This window comes from Zingiber officinale, chromosome 11A (assembly GCF_018446385.1).
Source record: "Zingiber officinale cultivar Zhangliang chromosome 11A, Zo_v1.1, whole genome shotgun sequence".
Lineage (NCBI taxonomy): Eukaryota > Viridiplantae > Streptophyta > Magnoliopsida > Zingiberales > Zingiberaceae > Zingiber > Zingiber officinale.
The window spans coordinates 48571324-48579771 of record NC_056006.1 but is presented as its reverse complement, the minus strand read 5'-3'; positions in this window follow the sequence as shown (position 1 = coordinate 48579771).

The window sequence follows — 8448 nt, the reverse complement described above, 5'->3', positions numbered from 1 at the left end:
TATGAGTATAATCGTCATGATACCTTCATATATACCACCAACCACATGCGCACAACTACGCATGTATAATCGACCAAAGATCTCCAATAACCCCACAAGACACATGTACACAAAATATAAGTACAATCAATATGTATCCTCCGGTAAACACATCAGACACGTGTATATACAACAAACCTACAACCAACACAACTCCTCCATAAGTACATAACCAATACGTGTGTACATACGACATGCAAATACACGGTCAACAAGATGACTCCTATAACACATACCCACCTATGTACAATCAACATCATATACCCAATCAGCATGGTAATACCAACAACCCGACAATCCCTATAAGACATACTCTACACGTGAAATCACAACAGAGTAGATATCAAGAGTGTAGACTGCATATGCATTAAATAGATCATCACAAGGGTCAAGCATAAGTATCATGCAGGAAAAACAGCAACCGATCATGATATAAGATAAAGCAGCCTAATCCATCGAATAATAACCATGCACTAAGTACAAGAAAATCTACATAGAGGCCAAGGAAGAAATATCCGCCTTAAATCTATCGACCGTGTCAAATAAATCAATCCCGCGTCAAGACGCTCATCCCGAATCCAAGTCCTGAAATCACATAATATATTTAGCTAATTACATAGGTAGCAAATAGCTAAATAAACTCTCCAATCTAATTATGGAAACCCTAATCAAAATAATTTACCTAATTCTTTAATCCAACTCCTTCTAGATCCAAACATAATCCACACTCTATTAATCAATCCAAAACTCACTAATTCAAACTCATCATAAATCCACAACAATCTAACATCATCATCTACAACTAACCAAACCACCACATCTGATAATCTAACCAACAATCAATCCAATGATCCTAAGAATGATCGCATAACAATCTACGTCAACTGATCATCATATCCATAAACTCCCACCCAATACAAACCCCAATCAATTCAACACATACCAATAACGATCATGTATCTATTTACATAAATCATTCACCAAATAAGCATTATAAATCAACTCCGAAACTTACCCAAATTTGGATGCACCGTTATTGATCCAAAACCAACTCACACCCTTTGATTAACAAATCCAAAGTTTGCTGTGGAGAAAAATGGAGCTTCCCCACCCATTTGTAGCTGGTCCGGCACAAACAGAGGAGACAAGAAACCTAAGGCATTTCGTCAAACACCTGTTAAGCACAAGAAATGGCACTGCCCTAATCCTCAATACAAAAACTCACCTCAACGGAATCTCACATCCTCTCCCAAGACTTTCACAGCTTCAAGAAGTGGAATTTGCAGTGATTGGCAACATGGCAAGTCCACAGCACATTGATCCGATGCTTCCTCTTGATCAGTCGCTTCCAAATGGCGTCGGCACTAGGCGAGGTTGACCACAGCCAAGACGAAGATGACTGAGAGAGTGGCAGTGGCTCGGCGCTGAGGAGGAAGATGAAACAACTTGAAGGAGCAGTCTAATACCCAAGTGAGGCAAAGACCTCCGTCGACGATAGCACGCGGCAGCCGACAATCAGGTGAAGGAAAGACGCAAGAAAGAGGGAAAAGACTCCATGCCTCGAGAGGGAGAGGGAGGAGGGAGGCTCGGCCGACGGCATCATCTATAGGTATCAAATAGCCGGCGTTGGGTTGCGGGAGTCGACGGCCCGCCAGAGTCGATGGCGATGTTGAGGAGGTAGAAGAAAAACCTCGGCTGGATCCGAAGCAGAGAGCTCGACGGTGGGGTAAGGCTCGGTGGCGATGGGCTGGACAACACCGGCGTGATCGAGATTCACCGGCATTAGGGCAGAGATGCGATGGGAAACCGAGAGAGGGAGGAAGAGGAGAAATGTCGGGGGAGAGGAGAAAGGATCGGAAAATATAGGGGAAAAATAAACTTAGATTAACTTAATTAACCTATAAGTTTATTCCTCAATCAACTCCTATTTAAGGGGTATTCCAAACAGGCCTCCACTGTACCCCGAATCCATCCCCTCAAAACGAGTCATACGGACTCCGTTTAAATCCAGAAAAATTTCTAAAAATTTTCGAAAAATCCGATAAGATTTTTCGTCTAATAATATTTATTATTTTAATTTTACGGTATCTTACAATTAAGGTTAGATTAAAATGGGCTAGGTTTAACTTGACTCACGGTACTGGTGAAGTATTGGATGATAGTACGTTGGGGAAGCTTAGTCATCGCATGTCTAGGAAGATATGGCTTTGACCTGGTGCGTTTGGCTAAGTGAAACTAACCGAAGCTACCCTCTATGGATCCTAACCAGTTAGACCAAGGTTTTATACTAAGTTCAATGGGTAGGACTATTTGGAAAACCTCGAAGGCATGATTACTTTAATGATATCCTTGTGACTCACCATAGCTCAGAAGTTTATCCAAAGAATGTCTACTTGTTGAACCCAAAGCTAAACCTGAATATAACACAAAGGTAAACCAAACCCTAAAATTGAACCATAATTCATCTCACAAAAATTATAGGATTCCCTAATTGAAAATTTAGATCAGGTGAGATGACTAAGGAATAGAAATTCACAATTAATTCAAAATTCAAATTAAATTTGTAATTCAAATTAACTCAATTTCAAATTAAATTCGTAATTAAAATTAATTCAATTTCATTTTGAATTCGTAATTAAAACTAATTCAAATTTAAAATTTTATTAACTTAAATATTTTCAAAATTAAATTAACTAAAAATATTTTTTCAAAATTAACTTAAAATATTTTCCAAAATTAAATTAACTTAAAATATTTTTCAAAATCAAAATTAACTTAAAATATTTTTTAAAATTAAATTAACTTAAAATATTTTTTAAAATTAAATTAACTTAAAATATTTTTTCAAAATTAACCTAAAATATTTTCCAAAATTAAATTAACTTAAAATATTTTTCAAAATTTAATTATTCTTCAAAAATTAATTAACTTAACTATTTTTCAAAAATTAATTAACTTAAATTAAAATTAACTTTAAATATTTTTCAAAGTTAAATTAACTTAAAATATTTTTCAAAATTAACTTAAAATATTTTCCAAAAATTAATTAACTTAAATTATTAATTTACTTTAAATATTTTTCAAAATTAAAATTAACTTAAAAATTTTCAAAATTAAATTAACTTAAAATATTTTTTCAAAATTAACTTAAATTATTTTCCAAAATTAAATTAACCTAAAATATTTTTCAAAATTAAAATTATCATAAATATTTTTCAAAATTAAATTAACTTAAAATATTTTTTCAAAATAAACTTAAAATATTTTCCAAAATTAAATTAACTTAAAATATTTTTCAAAATTAAAATTAACTTAAATATTTTTCAAAATTAACTTAAAATATTTTAGAAAATTAACTTAAATATTTTTCAAAATTAAAATTAACTTAAATATTTGTCAAATTTAAATTAACTTAAAATATTTTTCAAAATTAACTTAAAATATTTTCCAAAATGAAATTAACTTAAATATTTTTCAAAAATTCTTCATTTAACGTCAAACCATCTCACAAACACTCATAGGATTAACTAATTGTTAACTTTGATTTGGTGAGTTGGAAAATTAAGGACTTACTTCAATCAAACTGTCTTTTGATCCATCGAAAAAAACCAATTCAACTACTTTATGTGTAGGAATTGGATCAATGGATTTTGGACAGTGGATGCTCCAGACATATGATTGGAGTTAGGTTGAAGTTCACTAAGCTAAAACTAAAGAACCTAGGATCAGTTGCATTCGGCAACAATGGTAAACTGAAAGTAATCGAAAAAGGTAATATCGAACTTAGTTCCAATTTTATTATTCGAAAAGTTTTATTAGTTGAAAATTTCAATTTTAATTTATTAAGTATAAGCCAATTGTGTGATAGTGGATACTTAGTTACCTTTGATAACTCTGGATGCTTGGTTAAAAATATTGAAAACCTTGAAATCACGTTTAAGGGACTTAGGAAAAATAATATCTACACCATTGACCTACCCACACCCTCGATAAAGTGTCTCTTGACACAACAAGAGGAAACTGAATTGTGGCACAGAAGACTGGGTCATACTCATATTAGACTCATCTCGAAAATGAGTCAAAATGGCTTAGTTAGAGGATTGCCCAAATTAAGAAACCCAGAAAAAACAATTTGCCATCCTTGTCAACAAGGAAAACAAACCAAGTCAGCCCACAAGTCAACCAATATAGATAGGACTAACTCTTTACTTGAGCTCCTTCACCTAGACCTATTTGATTCACATGGAGCCAAGTCACTAAGCAAGAACCAGTATTGCTTAGTTATAATTGATGACTACTCCAGGTTCACCTGGGTAAAATTTCTAAAAATAAAAGATGAAACCTTTGAAGTCTTTTGTAATTTTTTGTAAATTAACAGAAAATGAAAAAGATACTAAAATTAAAAGGATAAGAAGTGATCATGGGGGGAATTTGAAAATCATAGGTTTATCCAATTTTACAAAATCAACGGATACAAACACGAATTTTCATGCCCTAGAACCCCTCAACAGAACGGTCTAGTGGAATGGAAAAAATAGAACCCTACAAGAAGCCGCTAGAACCATGCTAAACGAATATAATCTAAATCAACAATTTTGGGCTAAAGCAATAAATACGGCAAACTATATTCAAAATCGAATTCTAATTAACAAACTTCATAATAAAACCCCTTATGAAATATATTATAATAAAATTCCCAACTTAAACTATTTAAAAGTATTTGGATGCAAAGTTCATATTTTAAACACTAAAGACTACTTAGGGAAGTTTAAACCCAAATCAAATCAAGGAATCTTTTTAGGGTACTCTGCAACCAGTAGGGCCTATAGAGTCTATAATCAAAATACCCTAAAAGTTGAAGAAACAACTAATGTAATATTTGATGAAGAAAATAATCTACCAAATATAGATCAAAGTGTTGACCCAAGAATTATAGAAGATGATGAAATTCAACTTGACACTAGTAAACCAGAGGAACTAACTTCTAACACAAATTTAAGACCAATAAGAATAGGTACTTCTCACCCACATGACCAAATTTTGGGTGACCTAGACCTAGGAGTTAGAACTAGATCCTCGTATAGAAACCTGAGTCAGATTGCCCTTATTTCAAAGATTGAGCCTAAGACTATAGAAGAAGTCCTACCTGACCCAGACTGGATCATTGCTATGCAGGAAGAGTTAGCCCAATTTGATAGAAACCAAGTTTGGGAACTTGTACCTAAACCCATAGATAAATCAGTAATAGACACCAAATGGATATTCAGAAATAAGTTGGATGATCAGGGTGAGATAATAAGAAATAAGGCTAGACTAGTAGCCAAAGGGTTTAGTCAAGTTGAGGGCTTAGACTATGACGAAACCTACGCACCAGTAGCTAGACTCGAATCCATTAGGATGCTGTTAGCCTATGCAACACATAAAGGGTTTAAGTTACACCAAATGGATGTAAAATTTGCATTCCTTAATGGGTTTATTAAGGAAGAGGTCTATGTAAGCCAACTCCCCGGATTTGAAGACTTAGACTACCCAAACTATGTATTTAAACTAAAAAAGGCCTTGTATGGACTAAAACAAACCCCTAGGGCATGGTATGAACGATTATCTAATTACCTAATATCCAAGGGCTTTAACCAAGGACAAATAGATCAGACCTTATTTGTAAAAACCTTAGAAAAAGATATTTTTATAGCCCAAATATATGTTGACGATATAATTTTCGGTTCAACAAATTCCAAACTTTTAAAAGAATTTGTTAAATTAATGGAAAATGAATTCGAAATGAGTTTGGTTGGGGAACTCAACTTTTTCTTGGGATTACAGATTAAATAAACCAAAGATGGTATTTATATTTATCAAACCAAATATGCTAAAGAACTAATTAAAAAATTTGGAATGAAAAATTCAAAAATTATAAATACCCCAATGGCCACTAATATTAACATTGATTCTGACCCAGAAGGAAAACCAGTAGACCCAAAGCACTATAGAAGTACAATAGGTAGCTTACTCTACCTAACTACAAGCCGACCCGACATATTATTTGCAATAGGTATGTGCGCAAGATACCAATCCTGTGCTAAAGAGTCACACCTAACCTATGTCAAAAGGATACTTATGTACATTAAGGGCACCATAAATGTAGGACTTTGGTACCCAAGAACTTGCACCTTTGATCTTCTTGGCTACTCTGATTCAGACTATGCCGGGTGCAAACTAGACAGAAAAAGCACAAGTGGTAGCTGCCAGATTCTAGGTCAATGCCTAGTAAGTTGGTCAAGCAGAAAGCAACAATGTGTTGCTTTATCCACTACTGAAGCTGAATACATAGCCCTAGGCGAGTGTGCTTCTCAACTCTTATGGATGATGCATACTCTAAAAGATTACCAACTGGAATATAATAAAACAAAAATTGTAATTGATAACATAAGCTCAATTAATCTCACCAAAAATCAAATTCACCATTCTAGGACCAAACATATAGAGGTAAGACACCATTTTGTAAGGGATCATGTAGCTAAAGGTGAAATTGTACTTAACCATGTTGAGTCCAAGTCAAACCTAGCTGACATCTTCACAAAACACTTACCTGAACTTGAGTTCAGTGCACTTCGAAGGCAAATAGGAATGTGTTGGGTAGAATAGTTTTTTATTTTCAAATTAATTTCCTATTTTTTGAAAATCATCTCATATTTTAAAATTCTAGGAAAATATTGTCTTTGAAATTCCAATTTTACTAGATTTTCAAAAATGGAATTAGCTTAGGCTCTACCCTAGAAATCATGCTCCCCTAGAATGCTTAGCCAGAGCATCTCACAAACACCTACGCTTACCTTGCTTGTGGTTGAAAAACATAGAACGGCGTGAGATGCATAGGGTACAGCCTGGACTCAAGAATGCTTATATCTATGCATCAATATGAGTCTGGGCATTAAATACATTATTTACAGTAATCAAGTCAAGTCTTCCAGCCTTAGTCAAATCTAACTGGACCAAATGACTTAACTTGACTAACCAAGTGAAAGCTGCTGCCCTCTAGGCAATCAGCCAGTAGCTAAAGGTTAGGCAGTTAGTAAACAATGTTTTAAGACTAAGCATGCTTGAACTGTAGGGCTCCGATACCTCTCTAAAGTAAATTGGATAATTTGAAATATATTTGACTTGACTCATGCTTGGACGTAAGGACCAACTGAATTTGAATGAATAACCTTACTTAAATCTTTATAAGTCTAGCTACTCCCTCTTTGCAACTAAAAAGAACTAAGTTTTTGTTAAAACTATATATCTGTCAAAATTGAAAATGTTGTTATCAAACTAAGTACCTTTCAACTTTAGCTATATTTTTAAATTTGTACTAAAACATCTTGTCAAATTTATAATATCCTCTTAGGATCCTTCAAAATTCAATATTTTCAACTAAAGTATTTGCAAAATGCTTAGCAACGTGATCTCTACAGCTGTCTAGAAATATTTTAGCAAATACTTTCAAACTTAGTCAATGTTTGAGAAAATTTTATTTCAAATATAATAAACTTTATAAAAAAAATTTTAACTTTTAATGCAAAAATAATCTTTCAAATTTTATTCAAAATTCAGCTAAGTAATCTCTACTAAGGATGGTGTTCAAAACTTTAGTAATGTTCTATATTAAACTCTATCAAAAATTACACAATGTAAATCAATTATGAAAAGCCAAGTGTTATCCAAACATTTTGTTCTAAAACCTAATATTTATCTGAGCCTCTATCTCTCTGATTATCAAATCTTTTTGAAAAGTTGGTATTTTCTCAAACATGTTTTTGATAAATGGCAAAGGGGGAGAATAGGAAAATTCAAAAGGAAAATTCAAAAGAGTGGGAAAATTCAAGAGAGAGCCTTCATTAAGGGGGAGCCTCACAAAGTCTTGCATTTAAAATTTATTTAAGTGTATTTTGCATCTATATTACTTAACTTTGAATTTCAATTGCCATAATAAAAAAGGGGGAGATTGTTGGTGCGGAAAGCATCCGACGATCAAACCGTTGTTTTGATAATGACAAAGGAATTCAGAGTTAAGCTTATTTGTGATCTAACAGTTTGATTGAGTGTTTCATGAAAGACCTAGCTGCGGTTAGGCAGGTTGAAAACCCTAGGGGATGGTAACCCTAGGTCATAGGGGGCGGTAACCCTATGCGGAAAGTCTTGGCGGGTCGAGTGCTTCAGGCAAAAATCCTAGCGGGTGGTAACCCTAGGTGGAAAGTCCTAGTGTCGCGAACCAGGTGGAAGACTGGACGGGTCGGGAAGCGGGCGTCCAGCATAAAGTCCGGAGGCATCGAGCGTCGAGCAAAAGTCCAGTCGATCTGGAGGATCGCACTGACAATAGGTAAATCTCCTGAGTGGAGTAGGTGAGGACGCGTTCCCCGTAGAGGG